Source organism: Tyto alba, unplaced genomic scaffold, assembly GCF_018691265.1.
Source record: "Tyto alba isolate M040663 unplaced genomic scaffold, T.alba_DEE_v4.0 Super-Scaffold_18, whole genome shotgun sequence".
NCBI classification, from domain to species: Eukaryota; Metazoa; Chordata; class Aves; order Strigiformes; family Tytonidae; genus Tyto; species Tyto alba.
Genome location: NW_024881280.1, coordinates 9515606 through 9536702, shown reverse-complemented (window position 1 = coordinate 9536702; position 21097 = coordinate 9515606). Strand labels below are relative to the sequence as shown.

At 42.4% G+C, this 21097-nt stretch overlaps 1 protein-coding gene across 3 annotated transcripts in view; it reads right to left on the bottom strand.

The window, feature by feature from the left end:
* NUMB (NUMB endocytic adaptor protein) overlaps positions 1–21097 on the bottom strand; it is a 102781-nt gene that overhangs the window by 77839 nt on the left and 3845 nt on the right. The window contains exon 2 of one of the 3 annotated variants that reach the window (XM_032984771.2): positions 20155–20318. The gene's annotated coding sequence lies outside the window, so the exon portion shown is untranslated. Of the gene's footprint in view, positions 1–18947; positions 19025–20154; positions 20319–21097 lie in introns of those variants that run through there. The other 2 variants (XM_042790672.1, XM_042790673.1) reach the window with 2 other exon arrangements.

The following is a 21097-nucleotide window of genomic DNA, read 5'->3' as shown; positions in this document are numbered from 1 at the left end:
TATAGTGTACATACTGTCCCTTGCAACAAAGCCTGGGGCCCACACCAGGAAGAGTCAGCCCAAGCCCACTGCTCAAAGCCAAGGAGCTACAGAGCTACCTCGCAACCTCCTTAGGTCTCGGGGGAGCCAGCCCGGGTGCAGCACCAGCCCCACGCCGACTCCTTGGCACCAGAACCATCCTAGGAGGAAATGCAGGGCCAGCACGGCTCTCCTCTGAGCAGCTCCTCTCGCTTCCCCTTGCCCCTGCACAAAGCAGAAGCAGGCTGGGAAGCCCAGTGAAAAGACACAGCCAGAGCAGCTCTACAAAAGGCAGCATCTCCGAGACAGACCCAGCGCTGTGCAGCAGCTACAGAGGACCAGTGCGGTATTGCGGCACAGAGGTCTGCTCCGTGCAGAACCAGCTGGTGGTGGAAATTGTAATTCTGTGTGGAGCATGGGAGCTGCAGCTGTACTGCTTCCTCGGTCCAGCTGGGGCCTGATGACACTGCTCATTTTGGATGCACCATAATCAGCACCAGCCAACAGACCTTGCAGATGCGAAGTCAACTCGGATCCTATTACTCAGCAATCCAGAGAAAAATCCCAAAGCAAAAGCAGGTATTGACTATACTTAGGCAGTACAAAGGGTCAGAAACAAAACAAAAAATATTGTCTTAGAGGCTGGATTTGAACCCTAAATTAGCAGCAGTCAATTTCCAATATAACCAGCAGGCTTTAAAGTCTGGCAGCCACTAATAGTTCAATGTATCACAACCGAGACAACAGCAACCTATAGTTGATCTTTTCAGAAAGCACAGAGGATAATCTACAACCTGCAAGTCGAGCTTTTAAGTCCATCTGCACCAACAACATCCCTGATAGGGTATAAAAAATAAAAATTAAAAAACACTATTTTTTTCAAAATATTTCAGTGTTGACAAAATCTATCTCACTTGGAACTTCATGGTTAACTATAATTAAGGCACTGTAACACAAAGCATTGAGAAGAGGTAAACTGCAATTTTGTCAGTGCCAGGAATTGTTTCGGTAGACCTGTATAAACTATTGGGAGTCAAACGATAAATGCTATAGTAAGTCTGTCTTCACTTGTCTAGTTTGAGACTGTACTAGTACCAACAGTTTTTCCCAATACCGGTAGTTTTTCTACTAGGTAGACTTCACAGACTAAATTTAAAACACATTATACCAATTACTATAAACTGCACTTCATAATTTCTTCTGTATTTTGGCAACATTCTCCCCCAGTTATTAGAGCAAACCTTTGAAAGACTTGAACCATTATATTGAGTTTCAAAGTAACTGATGTCTGCCTTCACTAAGATAATTAAAGAAGAAAAGCAGAAAAGATTGTTTTAATACAGATTTAAGCAAACACCTGTATGTCACTGGAACTTGGGCCTTTTTATTGTGTTATTAACAATTAATAGACTTTATCTTAGTCCTGCTTCATCTGAATACACATTTTCAAGAACGCCCATCTTAACAAAGCAAAGGAAACCTGTGACAAATTGACCCTTTTCGGTCCCGGACACCTAAATTCCCTTCAAGTTTAAGGGTGCAATAGAAGAGATAATGATTAAACACAACCAGTTTCACACCTTAGAGATGAAGTATTTCTCGACTATCCCTACAGACTATCGAATGTGCCTCCACAACCAGTTATTCCAAAAGCAAGAAGTTCCTCCAATGCAACTCTGCATGTTTTAGACTCCAGTTCTACAGATAAATTGACATTTTGCAGAATTTCTTTCGCCAACAGTGCTAGATACAAGGGTACCAACTACCCAACCACTTCAGTATCAGCACAGTACTCAATTTCCAGACATATATATTCTTTTCACTATTGCTATTATTTTTATTTTAAGTTCTATTTTGTGACTGAAAGCTGTACTAAGAATAGCAAAGACCACCAAAATAAAGTTTATCTAGAGGTGAAGACTTCATGTTTGTTTGGCAGCAGTATTAAGACAAATAATGACCTCTAAAATAATCTTACTCATCCAAAAAGCAAGCCTTAAAAAGTGATGCAACCAGTTGCTAATAGGCTCTTTCTCAGTTCTGCTAATATTCTTTTTTTGTGAACATCAGCTTGCATTTGACCTCCTATAATCAGAATTTTAAAATTACCACGTACCCTTTGAGCACTGTCAATTGGCACTTGTGGTTAACACTGCCATAGTCCCAGTGGAGTTGAGGCTCGGGAATGAAACTGAAAATGACCATTTTTTCCATGTCTACTGCTACCAACTGACCCAAGATTCTCTTAGCAACCAGGCTGAAAATGCCTCTACAGGAAGGATTCCTACGGACAAGGGCTCGTATTTTAAGTCCTGTTAGTTGAAAAGCATTGCCCATTTTCAGTCATTGTTATTTTCTGGCTTATCCAGCATTTAAGAATTATGTTGTCTGCTTCAGTGAATATATCATCACTCTCAGCAAAGTCAGTCACAGGATTTCTGGATGTTTAAGCCTATGTATTTTAACACAAATTCTAATTTTTAGATTAATCATGAACACCACTAAATTTATGAGCATGAAAAGCTTCAGTTGGCATGACTGAAATAATTGCAAAATGAAATTACAGACTTGTGACTTATCATAACTGTGAGATCCTTCCCTCACTTTCATATCCAGAATTGATTTCAAAAGAATCATGGTAGACCTTGTGGCTCCAACATCCATAAAGAAAAAAAAAAAAAAAAACAAAACACACAAGCTTTGCAAGTCACCTCTATTTAAATAGATAGTCCTCACGGGGTACTTACAACCTCCAATTACTTAATTTCTTGTATTATTTTTTTTCTCCTTGAAGTGTCTTTTGAACACACCCTTTTGTCTTCAGGAACTAATGTACTTTTTTAACCCTTGGAAAAAAAAAAAAAAAAAAAAAAGATCAAACTTAAAATAAGACCGTGGGACGAAGAAAAAGCTTGTCTTACACCTGTCTCCTCCAGGGTCATTGCTTCTGTTAACCTAGCGTGGGATTTAAGAGCCACAAGGCAAAACATACCTTGAATAGCAATAGTTTTAAAACAACGCATTCCTCCACTCACTTTGCTAGTACTTCTTTGCTGCAGACACCATTATCTCCGTGCTAATAACACAAACCACTTCAATGGAAAGAACACCGTGCACCAAGTCCCTCAGTGCTTTTGCAGCAAGATCTTCACTTGCACAATTTAGTCAGAGGCCTCTACAGCCTGTAGGTTAGCAGCAATTGCTCTGGAAAAAAGCACCCGATCCTGAAAGCACTTGTGGGATTGAGAGGAAGGGTGCTGATATAAAGGGACAAGAGCTGGAAACCACATCCAGGTAAAGGCTTCCTCTTAAGCTTTGCCTGTTCTGAGCAAGCATGCCTCACTAAGAAAGAAGCAGGAAATGTTGTTTCATCTACTCAGTATGAAAATGTGCCTATCCAGGGTAAGATCTACCCTTTCAAGTTTTCTAGAAGTTTTAAGCTTTTAAGCTTTCCCACTTGAAGAATAATGGGAAACTGGGTTTGACAAGAAGAAAATTAATTTTATTCATGATCAAGAAACGAGAAGAGAAAAAAAACTTCCAATATCAACTTTAAAAAGGTGGACTTCATCCAGACTATTTCAGAATCAAACAAAAACTGCTCTCTAAAAGCCTCATACAACGTTTCCACTAAATATGCATTCCCACTTTGAAGACTCAGCCTTTTTCCTAGTTCAGTTTCTGTAAACTCTTCACTTCAAAATGAACCTGCTCACACTGATAGCAAAGAGCTTGTTCTGAGAAAGGTCACATCAGAACAGTTGCAAAGTCAGAATCTGAAATAACGGCTATCAGAATTGACCAAGTTGGATAAATCTAACTGGAATGAAGCCAACTCAAAGGCATTCCATTGTCATTATAATTTAAGAAAATTAAATGAGTTACATAATTTCAGGAGGGAGGATATCACCAAATAACTTGGATTATCAATCGCTTTCATTACCCTAACACCTCCTTTGTATTAAACAGTGCTCAGAGACATCCATTATTTATAGTTTCCTCAGGTTCAGACATCTCTGCAGGGATCTTCTTAAGGTATATCTGTAGGACTATCTCCATGCCTAAGCACAAGTCTCACACTTCACTTTCAGGCAGCCCACTCCCAACACCTACCAGCAGAACCTCTGTGTGCACATTCCAGCTACTTCACAAAGATGCAGGCACCAAGGAATTAAAAATAAATAAATAAAAAAAATCAGGTTCAAAAAACAATGCAAAAGTTGCTTGCCAAATTCAGAAAGAATTTTGATCTTAGTCTCCAGAAAAACATGGACAAGATACCTGATTCTGCTCTGCATGGAATAGACGAAGCCTCTAATGTTAAAAATCTGAATGCCTGTCTATAGATAGAGATTTATAAATTACTAGAACAATTCGTAGAGTGCTTTTCTAGAAACACCACAACAGTAATTTTTTAACACAACATTATATAAATAATCCCTTATTACTTTAGGCATAAAATAAGATTCATCCAACACATGCATAGAGCTTATTGGATCGCCTTTACAACATTAACACACAGGAGACCTGAGAACCCCGTTCGGCAAAAGAGCCAAATCCCAGCTGTGCCACAGCAAGTAAGCTGTCCATTTGGTGTCACACACCAGAATGAAGCGGGTAGGGAGAAAAGTACACACTCCGATTTGTCAAAATTGACCATTCCTACCACAACTCAGGCCCAAATAACATCTTATCAGTGAATTACTAATACTGACAAATTTAGAGGCTTTTAAAGCAAAGAGTAGAAATAGATTACAGTGTTTAAATGACAGAAGCACCTGGACTTTATAAAGGCACACACAGTTCTGCATCCAAAATGAAACTAAACCTACAACAGTTATGTAGGGGAGTTTTGGGCAAAACCAGATTTCTTTTAATAAAATCAAAGCATACATAATCCCATTAAGGTTTTTCTAGATCAGCTGTTCTCATCACAGAACTAAACAAACTGGGAAACCACATGTTTCAAATTCTGCTGTTTACTGCCTATTTCAAGTCAGACCTGCACATAGCAATGCTCAATCACCACTCTTTAAAGAAAAAGAGACTGCAAACTGTTAACAGAATCAAAAAATTCCACAGAAATGTTAAGGATAAAGTACTAAGGTATAGCTGAATAAACACAGCAGGCATCTGTACCAGGAAGACAGATCAAAGTGTACTTAATATTCAGTTTCTTCTCCTAAGTTACATGTAACATGCAAGTTTACTTCAAAATAACTTTTAAAAACAGTGATTACTTGGCATTTAGCATCACAGAGTACTACAGAAAAGCTGGCTGGAGCAGACTGAAATTAAACACTTCCTCCTACCCAAATAAATTTTACTGAGACTATAATCATACAGCATTTCTTTCATGGCTAAAATTCTTTAGCTCTTCCATAAATACAAGGTGTTTGCCTCGCTACTAACTGGTCCATGTGATGAATTTTCCAACTTAACTGAGCTCGGTTATACCTTAGGTTTCCTTGCAGAGGCTATTTAAAGTTAACAATTTTCTTTTTTTTTTTTTCCCTCCAGAAATTCTGTACTCTTGGCAGACCTTGTTTGGGGACTAACAGCTTGATAATCAGCTACATTACCAGTTCAGTTATGGGTACCTGGTACTGCTACCCCCTTTTGCTAGAAAGGTAAGTGGTCATTAACATTAAAGGTACTGACTTGATGCTTCGGTAACACAGAATAGAGCAACCATGTCACAGCTGTAGCCTGTAACAGGTTAGATAAAGTGAATCAACGGTTCCACATCTTTAACAGGTGAAATACAGACTGTTACAGATTGTACTGAACAGTTAGAGCAAGTGCCTGCACCTGCACTCCCTGGCACCTCAGGGTTTCAAGCATAGAAATACAAATTCTTCTGTGTTTGACACAGCCTTTCTGAAAGCAAGAGCTGATTAAATGGACAAATTTCAGAAACTAACATATAAACATCTATTTCCATTAGAGCATCTGTCTCAAAAAAAGTCAATGCTCAGAGCAATCTGTATTGTAAGAGGCAGCTCCTGAAATAAACAAGGTTTCCTAGGCAGACTACACAGGCAAGAGGTTCCTCTTCCTTCCCCTGAGAGGTAGAGAGAAGAACCATCAGCAATGGGGTGAGAAGAAAACAGACATTAAGGACCCACAAGCAATAACCTCCTTCCTCTCACAGCCTAAAAAGTTTGCCATTGCTCAAGCTTTTGCATAAGTGCAGTTCTCCAACACACCTGTTCGGGGCAAGCCCAGCACTTGTCCCCTCCGGTCATGGGTGCACAGCTCAGGCACCTGGCAGACCTTCTCAAAGCTGGTGCTTCCCCACCCCTACCCGCCTAACACCAACCTACCTGCCATTTGACCAAGTAGCCCTATTCAAAGCCCAAATCCCACACATACCAAGTGAAAGTGTTACATCCATACTCTAAATACAAAAAAAACCCAAAAAAAAACACAAAACAAAAGCCCTCCCCAAGTCAGTCACCACAGTTTCCAGCATCCTCTCCTCCTTCAGAAGGGGGCCCTGACAACTGGGGCTGAAGGCCATGCTTGCCCTTGGCGTACCTCTCTAGACCAGTGCATCTTTTATTACTTTTTTGGAATGAGGAACATCTTCAAATGGATGGCATAAAACACTTCCGTCTTGTTAAAAGTTGAAACACAATTTTTTTCAAGGGCAAGTCCTTTTTTGTTTGACACTTTGTGCAACTTCCCCCTCAAAACACACAAACAACATTTTTGCTCTCCTACCATCTCAAAAGTCACCAGCATGACACTTCCACATGGAAATCCAAGCCAGGTTTAACTAGCTGCAAATTAACTTCTCTATTCCTTGCACTGGAGAAGCTGAACTGATGTAAACTACGATCCCTTCACATATAAAACCAGGTTGTAGGAGGTGGTTGTACCATTCCAACTGCCCATTGCTCCCCCTAGTTTCCTTTCTCCCTTACACCAGCACTTACCAGACCCCTTGGAGACAATTCAGCTCATCACAGCAGCAGAAAATACTCATCTTTTTGCTGGTTTCATTGAATGGTTATGGTTTATGAAAGAGTCGAACACAAAAGACACAGCATAAGCACATGATGAGCAAGGAGATCAGTTCTTCCACCGGCAGCATTCATGAGATAGCCAGGGCCATCCTTAGACATCCTCAGTAGTGTCACTGCCAGAATCAAAATCCTTCTTAGTGAACAGGACTTGCTTGGAATATTTATTTTTGAGCTTACAGCTCACACCCTCAGCTGTTTCTCTGAATGTCATAACACTGCCTAGAAGCACATCTACCACCTCCTTCAGTGGTGTTTTAGAAGGAATGACCAATGAACCACAGAAATGTTTTAAACTTCAGAAGAGGCTTACAACAATAAATCCAAAGAGTTATAACCATCTTGCAGGTTTGAGTGGCACTCAATCCCAGAAAGTAAGAGGACTCAAGTGTCGTCTCTATTTTATTTGCTACGTTGAGCAGTAAATACCCTTTTCTTTTCATAAAGATTCTCACATTCCTAACCTTCCACCATGCACCACACCAGAGAACCAAAACATGATTCACATCCCTCAGTCTGGCATGACAAGAACCTAAACGTTAATGTTGCAAAATTTAAGTCTTCTGCATTTAACCACAAATAACCTATTAGCAAACAGATCTGTAGAACAAAATAAAAATTAAGCCAGATCTCACAAGCTTGTCTTCCACTAAAAGAACCTGCACCCTTCACCTTGAAGTTTCTATGGGAGATGGTTAAGGAAAATAAAAAGGGAAGAGGAAAAAAAAAAAAAAAAACGGAAAGAGAGGATCCATCAACCAGGTTCCTCTTCAACAAACCTGTAATGCACCATGGAACATTTTAGTTTGCAAAATCAGCATGGAAATTGCAGTTTTCTTCAACATTCTCTACTTTCTGTGTACCAGAAGAATTCTATTTTGAATGAGTCCTACACATTGGATTTATTTCATGGATATAACGTAGAATTATACAATCTGCTACCTGTCCTGCCTCCCCCCCTTCCTGTTAACCTGAATTTCTGATATTCAGACGTTCCATTAGTCACAGTTAAAGAAATAGTCTGCTACCTGCTTGAAAACCACTACACAACGATACAGACTTACTACAAAATGAAAGATCATTTTAAGCACATTAAACTATTCTGATCACCTTTCAGATAAACCGTAAATGGTATTTCTATTCCCAAAAAGATGAGTCATAAAAACCTTAAATAGATGTGAAGAACTTCCCTAATTTTGCTCTGGACAAGACTGAGAGTAATGAAATACAATACAACCTAAACAGTAACCACCTCACACATTTTCCATGCATCTGAACTTAAATGATACCAACTCCATTAGGAAATTATAACTGTAAGAAAATAATACATATTAATGACAGTTCACTTGGTTAAAACCTTTACAAATGTTATTGGGACTAAAGACTTGCCAGGAGAGTGTGGGGACATGAATTCCTATCTTCAGGAAAATAAAAACAACTTCTAAATTGCATGAAAGAATTAACATTAAAACCCAGGAACTTCTGTAACTCAGTTCCAAACTTAAAACAGCCAATAATAAAGTCCCCAAAGTAAATGGAGAATTATACAATATCTAATTTAATACAGCAACGCAGCTTGCTTTAGCACCTAAGCATAAATGAGACTGATGTTCATATACTCCATACCAGGATTACTAGGAGAACATTACTTTTCTTTCTTTTCTTTTTTAATAGTCTATTGAAGTTAAATAAGTACTCATTAATGACACCTGACATGGCAATTACTATCTGCTTGTTTTTAAAAGATTAAAACCCCTAATGTGGTGCTTCTGAGAAAAAAAAAAAAACAGAATCATCCTTGCTACTTCCTAAACTAATAATTGTCTTCAACCATTCTGACATGCCTAAAAGAAGCAAGAGCTGCAAATTAACAGAATTCAGCAAACTACTTTGCTTGGACCTTAAGAGCTATTAAGTTCTGAGTGGAAGGGCTATTCACAGCCCCATGTAAATAGCAGCCAACAGAAGCAATTCTCAGCATTATTCTGCACTGGCACCATTGCCCCCTTTCTGAAAACAGAATGTCCCAAGAATTAGGCATGCACCTTTAAGCCAGTATTGTTTAGAGCCCCACCAGCCAGACATGCCTTATAAATGCTGCACCACATGGTAAACCAAGGAAAGTGCAGTGTAAAACCACAATTTTCAGCCATGAAATGCTGCGATATCCACAAATGCCACAAAGTATATGTGAAATCAAAGTCCTGGAAGATGGAATTAATTCCAACCTAAATTTCAAAATACTACAGCTATAGCTATTTTACACCTACCATAGAACAAAAGTGTTCAGGATTTTGGAACAACATGATGCAAGACTGGCAGCTGCCAGTCCCTTTCCACTGAAGAAACTGGGACAGCAATTCACAGTAGATTGATCTAGTAGCTCTGCAGAGGACTAAACGGGATGCAGTGCCATCTCAAATACATGAGTCAACAAATCATTAGCTATTTCATGAAGATAAAGGCAAACATAGTTGCATCTAATCAGTTTTTATACATGTGATATGTCTCACAGCAGAAAGATGCACATTAGAAAGCTGAAAGACCGTCTCTGAAAGCAGAAAGGAAGCTTATGCAGAATTTACCTACACCAAACACTGATGCAGTAAACTGAACAATAAGCAATCATTCACATAAGAGACACATTAAGAAGCCTGAAGTAAGCATGCTTATACATTTTTAGATGTAACTGGAGCCAGAGAAAATGTGTGAAGGGGAACAAAAAACCCAACTCCATAGCCTAGGACCATAAAAGAAATTAGGTTTTCCATTCTTTGTAAAAGATCTGAAGGAAGATTTTGGGACTACCTTTTTTTTTTTTCCCCCTTAAGGTAACATTATTATTACCAAGATAAACTGTATCTTCACAATCACCTCATTAACCATTTTAGCATTTTCCTACACCAATAGGTTCCATTTCCCACTTGATCTAAAGCTGTAAAAAACAAGACATCCATTCAAATACTACTATTTGCTTGTGGTTAGAGGGCTGCACAGCCTTTACTTGCAGAAACCCCTACTTCTAGGGCTATTATGCAAGAGGATAGAACTAAGTCTGGCCACTGGATTGCAATACACTATAAGGGGAGCAAGGGCTAAGGCTGGTTCAAGATAACATCTTGCCATCTACTAGAAGCAGACAGCCAGACAAGGTGGTAGTAGTCAGGAAATCTACCGTCACTGACAGATTTGAGATGTGTTCTCATCTCGGAAACCTACATCCTAGGGCAAGACACTCTGCAGTTGGTGGCTCCTGTAACCAGAGCTACAGATCCCTTTCTACTGAAGAGGCACAGAGCCATTGTTAGCCATACCACGTTACTGGCAGCCTCTCTTCTACGCAGAGATCACTTGTGCATCTAGAAGTAACTCCAGGGAAAGAGCTCCTAAATGCATAATGTTCACCTCAGGTGGGACCTTTGGAGCGTGATGGTGGTAAGGCAGGACGGACCACTTCCAAAATATACCAGCTCATAGTTTCATCAGCCATATTCACCGGATTCGTGTCACTTCCTTTTAGCAACAACACAGCCCCTCTGCTCTTTCTCCCCCACCCAAAGCCCTAGTGCTAGCGACTGCAGAAGTGGAAAACAGGGAACTGATCCTGTTGAAAACAAACTTGGAAAAAATAAATCGTCTTTATTGTTTATTCCATTCAAGCAAGGAATGTACAATCAAACAGTTCTGGGATGCTAAACTGCAAGAAGCTTAGCTGCCATCAGGCAAGCCTTATCAGTGGAGATAAGTCACAGTGCAGCATCTCAAACAATTCCAGGACACATCACATTCCAAAAAGTTTCTTACCTCTGAATACCTGATTTTTTTTTTTTCTGAAATAAAGATGATGAAAGAGTAATAAACCATCAAATCACCCAGATTCCTGTGGGTGAGACAACATCCAACAGAAGGCGGCAAGCCATTTTGTAGAAAATGTTTTTTTCCAACCAAGTGACCGTACTCATTCACAGCAAACCACTGCAGTCAGTACATTATTAAGAAATTAAACCAGGAAATTAAAGAATAAAGAGATTAAGACAGACTCAGATAGATTTTCATCCCGGATTTCCTCAAAAATAATTATTTTGATCAAATTCTTTAACATCCTTAGGATTTTCAAAACAAGAACACCACTTCCACAGTTCACAAGACCTCAGTGTATTTGATGCATCTGTATTTCTACCTCAGCACTGTCTGCCTCAGAAGGAAGAACTCAATCTTCAGTACTAGAAGAGCAATCTAACAGTTGCTAAATTAGTATGCGTTACAGCCGAATTTTTTTTTTTTTAAACTTCAATGATGAATATTGTTTACTCTGCAAGATTTGCAGAATTGAGTCCTTACCTTAGTAGGTTGACAAACTATGTTGACCTTTTTCAATGTCCCAGTTATGTTCCTGCTCTGTGCACGAGCAAGATACTAAACACTGTGTGAATATTACTATCTTGAGAACAAACTCTTGCACACAATGTAAATGATGTCTAAAGCAAGAGTAATTACACTACACAGAGAATACCTGATTGCAACTGGCAATAAAATTGAAGTTACAGTACCGTGTCTGAAATGTGAGATAATGGTCATGAAACTATTATGTCATATATGTCAAAATATGGATAATTTCTGAGGCACAAAGTCTATACTTTTAAGAATGAGGAAAACTTTCTGGTAGTACTATGCATATACCTCTTTAAAGTGGTGTACCCTACATTGCTAGACAGCAAAGAAATAATTACATATTTTGGCTGTTCAAGTTTGTGCCAAGACAATCTTACAAGCTCTCCTTTAATGCCTTTGAACATTTATGAACATTTGTATTGCAGTATTGAGGAAAAAATAACTGTTTTCCTCCAAATAAGATCACTCACACAGACTCTGAGTTCTCCTTATGAAAATCCAAGACAAAGTATTCAGGTTGGTAAAAGGCTAAGAGAAAACCTAAAAATTATCTTGATGTACCTCTGTGCTATTGCTGGGGGCAGCACAGAAGTGACTTAAATTAGTTACCATCCCATTCACAGACTGGTGGAGGAGTCTCTAGGCCATCTAAGCTACTAGGTCAGAATTTATCCTGACAAAATAAAACACAAAGAAAAAAAAAAAAAGCCACATAATGCCATTACAGACATTTAAATGAAATTATAAACAATCCATATTTAATATTAGAATGATGCACCTACCCAACACACACCCAGAGAGTTCAACAAAGCATTCAGTGGCTCTCTTCTATTTGCCAGCTGCATACAGTAAATCTAAGACATATCTTAGATTTACAAAAAAATATATAATCAACTATGAAAAGGCTGTTAAAAAACCAACTCTTTTATAGCAGCTTTCAGTAAATATCCTGGCAAAAATATACACGCCAACTGAATCACAGTCCTCCATTCCCTTGCACGAGGCTGGCTTTCAGCTACCAAGCTAAGGGAAATACACAGGGCTACCCAGTTGCTCAAAGACTGGGTGGCTTTTTACAGGCTACTTACTTTACATAGGAAAATCCATGCATGGCATCGTTGAGAAGCACTTTAACAAATTGCCTCCAAAAAAACAAATTCATGTCATTTTAAAAAACAGCAAGTAATCTTAATTTGTAAATAAATATGCATACAAATGTCATGACACTCTTTCAAAGCTACCCTGCACAAACCCAGTTAAAGAAAGAGCACGTTACATTAGAGATGATTTCCATGTAAACACTGTAACCTATGCAGAAATACCAAAATGTATAGACATAAGCAAAATTGAACCCTTAATATTAAATTAACCTGTGATTATGTTCAAGGTCTGTTTATATGAGAGACTGCACAATTAGTTGTAACTATTAACTACACTACTGATAATTCACTGGGGGGGGGGGGCAGAGGAGGGCAGAAAGAAACCTCAAAAAGCCACTATATCAGTAAATATCTGCTAAAATACAAAGACCAAAACCAATATCACAACCACTGAATCCCATAAAATCTGGTCTACATAAGACCTTAAACCAGACATTAATTCGAACACATGGTATTTTCAGGCTGGGTTAGGGAATCAGACACACAGGTGATACACATTTCAACCCAAAAGGCAATGACTCAACACAAACGCAGACTGTGCATTGATCAGGACTACAAGGAAGAACCCACACAGGAATCCTGGCCCAGCACAAAGCACTAAACCTTGACTAGTACCATGTTAATGACAGGGAAGTTCTTTCTTGGGCTTTTTGATTAAGCCTCACAGGCTTTTTGGAAACAGCATCACATCTCATTCTTGTAAATGAAAATTAGTCAGCAGAAAGATCATGTTCAGCAGACTCTGACAATAAAAGAGCCAGCCTTTTTAAAAAGTATATACTTTACAAAGACATTAGTAAAGCAGGGGCAAAGGCTGCAAAATTCATCTATCCCACTGCCGAGATGTGAGCCACCACAACCTCCAGAGCACAGCCTACACATCTCTGTAGCCCTGCAGCTACAGCAACCTGTATGAAACAAATGAGTACCAACTCTCTTTTTGTGAGAAAAAGTACCCACTGATTATTTTCCACAGAATTCAGGTCATTACTTTGAGTAAGAAACAAATATTAGAGCAAAAAGCCAAGCCAGCAATTAAGTTTCATAGGACTATGGTATTTGGCTATTTGTTTCACAAACTGGTCTAGCGCTACCCAGTTCCAGAAAAAAACATTCAAGAACAAAATTAGAACATTACTGTTAAGCACATTTAAAAGGAAAGAACATACTTGCTCTTCCTTCATACTATGAATACAAAGCAAAAACACAGATCCAACACTTTTGTCATTAGTTACTAAACAAAAGTTACACCCGGCCTATATCAATTGTGAAGCAAGTTTCTATTTGTGTCATTCCTCCCTACCGGGAACAAATTCCCATGTCTCCACAATTTTTACTTCAGCAGTTGATGAATTAATGCCTTTGAAAGCAGACTATCCTCACTCAAAATCTTAAGTCAACACACGAAGATATCAGCTAACTAAAGACCCAAGCATTTAACAGCCACTAAGCATTCACTTGCTAGGCAAACTGAGTAACCAGGAGAATTTGGCAGTTACACCTCAGTGGTGCCCATCAGCAAACTTCACAGCCTTGGACAAGCCAAGGTATCCCTAGTCCTGGTGGATGATTGAAACGAGCTTCTTTTACAGTCTAGAATCAGTTCACTGCTGAGAGTGCAGCCTCAACACAGGCTTGAACTGTGTTAATCAAGCGTAAACAACATTACACAGAAAGAGAGGCCCTGAAGGTTTGGGGTTTTTTCCCTAGAAAAATAAACTGATTAGAAGCGGTCACATCCGGATTAAAAACAGTTAGCATGCCATAAGAGTGGTTCTGGCCAAGTGCAGCAATATATGTTTTTTCTTAATATCCTTGCTAGTACTTGTAGCTCCTGGATCTGTGCCCTGTGAAGAAGCCCAGGCCCAAGTATGTACCTACATGAATAAACTCTCTGGGTATACCAAAAGATTAAAGAGTACCATTTACAATCCAATTCAGCAGGAAGTTCCAGATTGTTGTTTCCTAGAAAAGGAAAGGCAATCAGAAAAAAATCCAAACTGTTTGGTCCAAGTCTTAATACACTCTATTTGAAGCCACTATTTCACTTAGAAGGCTAGTAACTTTGGTTCTGGCTTCAATATCAAAACCCACCAGCAAAATCTCAGAAATCCCACATATTCAGCACTCAAAGAAGCCAAGAGCTTGTTTATGACCCCCCAAACTCTAAAATTAATGATTTCACATATTCCTCAAGAGCACCTTTACATTTTGGCATCCATATTCCTCTTTCAGCCAATCTCTCACACACAAATCATTTGCCCTGACACACTTCCAGTCACAACTCAGCAGAAACAGAACATTTATAAATTACTATCCAGAAACATCTTTAAACCATCACATCTGATAACTACAGAACACCGAGACTCTACAAAGAATTATTCTGTAAGGACAAATGCTGAACAAAACAAATCAAATCAAGTTTTCAGAAGTATCTCCTACAACACACTTAAACATATTCTAGATGAATGTGTAACTGCAGCTACGCATGACATGATGCCATTTATACTTCTAGACTGATGGCAGCCTATTAATGCTTGTGAGACTCAGTCAATACAGATGAGAAGAAAAAAAAAACACTCCCTCCTGCACAGTGGAATCATCTTCCTGATCTTGCTTGTTATGAAAGTTTCTTCCTTCTGATGCAACATCTGCTTTAACTATACACTGTAAAGAACATCAGTTCAAAATGGGTATTTGATGGATCCCACAATTAAGATGAGAACAAATCCTCTTCCAGACACATCTGTGTCAGTCTGAGGTTACTGCGCTTAGCTCATCCCTAGCTCCTCATCCTCCGCTTCCCGCTGTTACCACCCACGTCAACGTGCCAGCTGAGAAAAACAGAATACTCTCCAATTTATTTGAGGTTTTATCAGTCAAGACAGCTTAAAACAGTTTGCTATAGGTCTTTTTTAACCCAGGTCACGTTGATGGAAAGGTACGGTTCCAGCAAAGCTCAAGGAAATTTAAATCACAGCTACTATGGCCCCATCTCCCACCCTCTCATTCACTTCAACAGGAAGTCCCATTCCCACCCCCTGACCTGGATGGACAGCCAGTTCAGAAACATGATCCAGCCAAAATCCAACAAAACAAAAAAGCAATTCATTACCAGCCTGATTAACTCCCTGACTTTGCTTAACTCACAGCCACAAAGGCTTCCTTGCCAGCTGGGGACGATGCACAGTCAAGGAGGAGGCAGAACCACTGCAGCCCCAGTTTAAGCTGCCAAGTTTCTTGACAAGATTAGGCAAAACTAAAATAGAGCTGCTTCAGAAAAGAGTGGTCATTGCCTCCTCCTCCTCTGTGAGCAATAACATTTGCATAGCCATGAAGTCAGCCAGTTCAGGCAGCTGATCCAACTGAAGCTCAACATTCTTCTGTAACACCATTTTCAGCTGGATCAGCAAAGAAGTACTAATGGGGAAAAATAGCTCCTTTTGGTGAAAGCATCACCAGAGAAATCAAAGCTGCTCCAGTGGTAATGCAATAACATGACTATAGAGGACGTGTTAAGTCTTACCTTGATGGAGTTTATGCTTGGTATTCTGTAGAAAAAGTAAGGCAATATGCTCTAGTGTCACTTATTAAAATTGAGATCCCTAAACTGAACAAGTAATCTGCCATTTTAATATACGTTCACGGATCAACACGAACTCCAAAAGCAAGACTAAGGCCATGATTTCACATTAGTTTAAACCAACTTTGCTTGATAAGCTGACAAAATAAATAAGAATATAAATAAACTTTGACCTCTTGCCCCACCCCCACTCCCCAAAAAAAAGAACAAGGTCAGATGAGTGTAGTAAGTAGGATAGGACTCCAAAATCAGCAATTACACCAGCTTAGACTGCCACAAGAATCTGTTACCTGAGAGATTCTGTGAAACATCTTTTCTAGAGTAAAGATTTAATTTCTATAGCATTAGGGCAAATTAATTGTTTTTCCAGTGTTATACAGCTCCACCAATATTACTAGTGGAATAAAAACATCTATAGACAGAATTCAAGAATCCTGTATGGTGCTGTAACAAGCTCTTATGAACACATGATAAAAAAAAAATCTACAACAATATGTTTTCCTGATAGCCTCTATTCCTGGGGAGGCAAGCGCTTTTGCAAGGATTTTCATTGTCATTTCAGAAGGTTCTTATCCCACCATGCTGATTATGGTAGGAAAGAAAAATACTTACAGATCATTCTGACACCAAGAAGCTATATCAAACTTCTAAGTATTATAAGTCTTGTGAGCTTTAAGAGCCCAGTGTGGCTTGTTGGTTTTGTTTTTCTCTTCCTAAATGCATAATGCTGTCAGCTACTAATACGAAAATCAGAGGGTTTCACAAGTCCAGGGTGAGAAGATAAACAAACTTGCCTAGTTTACATGCACCTTCAGTTTCCACACATTTAAAAGAAGTAATACATGCAGGAAAGTAATTCCCAGGCTGAAAAATAAATTTTTGGCTAATAAGAATTTAAATGGCTGATTTGAATTGCATTTCATATGTATACTTTAGGAAGATTTCTTTGATGTGTTATGTTTAGAGTTCTGTAAATCAGAGTTTTCACTGAGGCTTAAAACCAACACCTTATTCAATTACAGATTAAAAAGAGTTTACTGTAGGATAACTCGGGCTATCAAGCAAGCTTAAGAATCACAGGCAAGGATGAACACATCTCAGATGCATTTTTTTGTACTTTGCTTGCAATATTTTTCATTTCTTCTGTAAGGTTTTTGCTAAGAGAAAAAAAAAAAGCAGCATTTCCACAGAGAATTGCCAAGAGATGAAGAAATGGAAAACACACACTGATGAGCAGAAAAACAATACTGTTTCTCTACGGTAACTATTAACTCCTGCATAATCATAAAGACCGTTTCAGCAGCAACTGTAGATCAATAAGTCAAATAGAACTGATGAGTCAGAAATCCATTTAAATATTTACACTTTTTGCTACAAGCCATACCTAGAGTAATACTGTAGCCAAACAGAATGACTGTGCCTTCCATTTTACTCACTCTCCTCATTCGGGAGCCTCTCTGGAGAGGTAGGAAAATCAAAAATACAAGACTACAACAAAGCAAAGCAAAACAAAACCCCTTAAACGGTATAGTCAGGCATTGTTAAGAGTTACGAGTATCTCCTACTCCGGACAGCTGAATTAAGAAACATTGACAACCACCTTGAAAACGCTGTAGCACACAGAAACCAACCCAAAAGCTCCCTTATCACTTCATAAACCATTAATGAGTAGATTACATAAATCTACTGGACCGAAGGAGTTGTAGACCGGAGCTGCTGCAAGACATTAACTCTCCTCTGAGGGATGCATCGTTTCATTCTTGAGGACTGCTCATCTCCGTAAGTGCAGTAAAAGGACTTAAGCGCATTCCAAGCAGAAGCTGCGTTTTAACCCTTCGTTCTCGACTGGAAATGGAGGGCAGGGATGCTCGCCCGGCGCCCAGCAGCCCTCCGCCTCGCACGCTGTTGCTCATCAACCCCTCCTGCGCCTCGCAGGCAGAGCCGATCCCGGCCGCCTGTTCCTTTGTGCAGCCCGGCGGGGGCTGCGGCACACGCAGAAAGGGACCGGCGAAGCCACGAACACGGGTGAAAAAGCGACGAGTTCGCCCAAGGCGGCCCTTGCCCCTGTGCGACCGGGTCGTCGGCGCCCCCGCCTCGGAGCCTCGTCCCGCCGCCTCCCAAACTTCACAGCGCCCCAGCCCCGGCTGAGACGAGGCGGAGGGGCTGGGAGGTGGAGGTGAGGGGGAAGCCCGAACTTCCCGCAGCCCCGGCGCCCCCCCGCAAGGGCGGGAGGCGATACAAAGCGCCGCGCACAGCGACAGCCGGCCCGGAGGGACCCTCTGACGGAAACCTGGCCAGGATTCAAGGCCTAGGAGAGACCGCAGGCAGCCCCGGGAGTGGGGGGGGGGAGACTAGGAAGCGGCAGCGCCCCGGGGGTCGCTCCCCCGAGGCAGGCGGCTCGGTGCTTCCCGCAGGGCCTTCCCCCCCACCCCGCGGGCTCCACCTGCGCCGAGCCCCCGGCCCCACCCCACCCCGGGGCTCACGCCGGGGCCCACCCCGCTGCCCACCCGGGGCGGGGTCCGGAGGACGCCCCCGCCTCTTCCCCGACCGGCGCACGCACTTTCCCGGGGCACCACCGCCCCCCCGCCTCACCGACCCCCTCAGGCTTCCCCCGCCTCCGACGCACCCCCCTACCCCTACCCCTACCCCTCCCTCACCCCCCGCACCCCGCAAGGCTCGCACGCCCCGCTACACCCGCCCACGGCTGCGGCCCCCGCCTGCCGTGGTGAAGGCCCTAACCCCACCCCACGGCCCGGCCGCGCTCACCTGCTGCCCGCAACCTCCTCCCTCCGGCACCTCCTCAGCCGCCCGTCGCCACCGAGCCGTACTGCCGCCGCTCCCCCTCCCGCCCCCGCCGCCTGCCACGCCCATCCCGGTGGCCCATTGGCCACCCGCCCCGTCCTCCGGCCTTTGGATTGCTGCGAGGAGCTGCCCGTCAAAGTCCCGACCCCACCTCTCTCCGCCCACGGGTCCCGGGTGTTTTATTCACGCCGGGGCTTTGGCGCCCCCACTCTTTTTTTTTGCTGCCGCCTCCGATTGGCTGAGGCACTCGCAGCAGAGTGCCAGGATAGGTTGCCAGAGGTGCCAGCTGCGGCGGTGGGCCCGCCTACCCCACTAGGGGTTCGGCTGCGTTGGCGCGGCGAAAGGGTTGGGTTGCGCGGCGGGAAGGCGGGCGGCAGCGCCCGTGGGGCCCCGGGCACGAACGCGCCCGGAGATACCTCCCACCCCCCACCCCCCCCCCAGGCGCCACGCGGGGACGTGCCCTTCCACAGAGCGGTTGGCCGCCGGTCTCCGCTCTGGCTCTACCGTGGGTCCCGTCCTCTCGCAGCAGCGAGGCGGCTCCCGGGCAGGCAGGGCCGAGCCACGCCGCTCCGTGGGTTCCTTTCTCCGAAGCTCTGGAGTTTGGGCAGCTGGGTGTGCGGGCTGCTCCGGCAATGCCAGCAGGCCCCGTGCCACCACCTGCCGCGAGGGAGAGCTCAGGGGCAGGCGCCTGGACGACAAAACCTCTCACCGGCACAGCTGCCGTGAGGACTTTTCCCCGAGTGGGGAGACCCACTGGCCTCTTCTGGAGAGCCCCTGGCAGGAGCAGCGGCCACCCTGGCAGCGGTGGCATGCAGAGCATGACTCCCACAGGCCCAGCCGCGGGGCCCAGTGCCACCTCGGTTTCCCTCCAGGAAACCACGTGTAATAACCGATGCCTTCCCCACGGGCTGCAGCGGAACGTGCTGCTCCTGCCAGCCCTCCCAAAATTGCCTCTGTGATCTCTGTCAGCTAGAGGCCAGGGTTGCAGGGGAAAGGCGAGCCGGCTTCTCTGCCACGCGTTAACCTGCGTGATGGGGACTTTCTGAGATCCACAGCGTCCTTGGGTTTCCTTCCTTCAGCCCGAGAAACGCCAGCGTGCCTCCATGTCCACAGCAGAGGCAGCACCAGGTGCTGAATCCAGCGGGGAAGCTGCGCTTCAAAGGGAAGTTACCTGGGGGAATCCTCTTCCTGCGGCACCCCTGTGACTGCGCCCACGGGGCTTGGCCTGAGAGCATTATCCAGAATGTGTATTTCCAACAGCTGCCTCCTCTCACCAGACTTCCAAGCAGCTACTTTGTCCATAATGCAAGCCAGAACAGTTCCCAGAGCATTCAGCTGAAAAGAAGAAAAAAAAAAAAAAAGGAAATTTAAATGCAAAGATTACAGGAGGTTTCTCTGCACCATTATCTTCTCCCTGCATGCGCCATCCCCCTTATTCCTCTTTGTTTCTGAATCAAGCAAAGAAACAGAGCAACAAAGAACATGGGCCTTAATGTAAAGTGGCAAAGATCTACAAAATAAAGCAACTGAAATCAGTGGGAATTTCAGAACGTCGTGTGCAAAAATAATTTAAGAAGTTCATAGGAGGTGCTCAGGCAGAAGTATGAGCGTGACGCTGACTCTGAGTTTCAGACTGATGCTCTGACCCCCAAATCATCCCTTGTTCACAGATTAAACTAAGATGATACCTTTTTTTTTTTTTTATTTTTCCATCTTTTTGCATATCCCTCTGCTTGGAAAGCAAAACCTTCCCTCTCACAGTTCCTTCTCAATTACTTTCAGACTGCTGCTCTCAGCCAGCAGCACGACACAGCTATGTTTGAGCCAAACATGCTCCAAAATGACTAGACAGACAAGACATTTCTATGAGTCCAGAGTTCTCCTCTCATTCTATGAAAACATTCCTGACCTGGTGTAGCTTCAGTGTAGCTCTTCATCTTATCCACGGTCTCTGGATTTCTGACCAAAATTTTTATAAAACATAATATCCTAAAAAATTTTTAAGGAACAATTCCCATATTATAAAGATGCTTTACTTCCAAATGAAAAGTATTTGAGGGCTGACAAGGAAAAGGCTGGGACATGCTATTGTAAATAAAGTTCTAATGTATGTT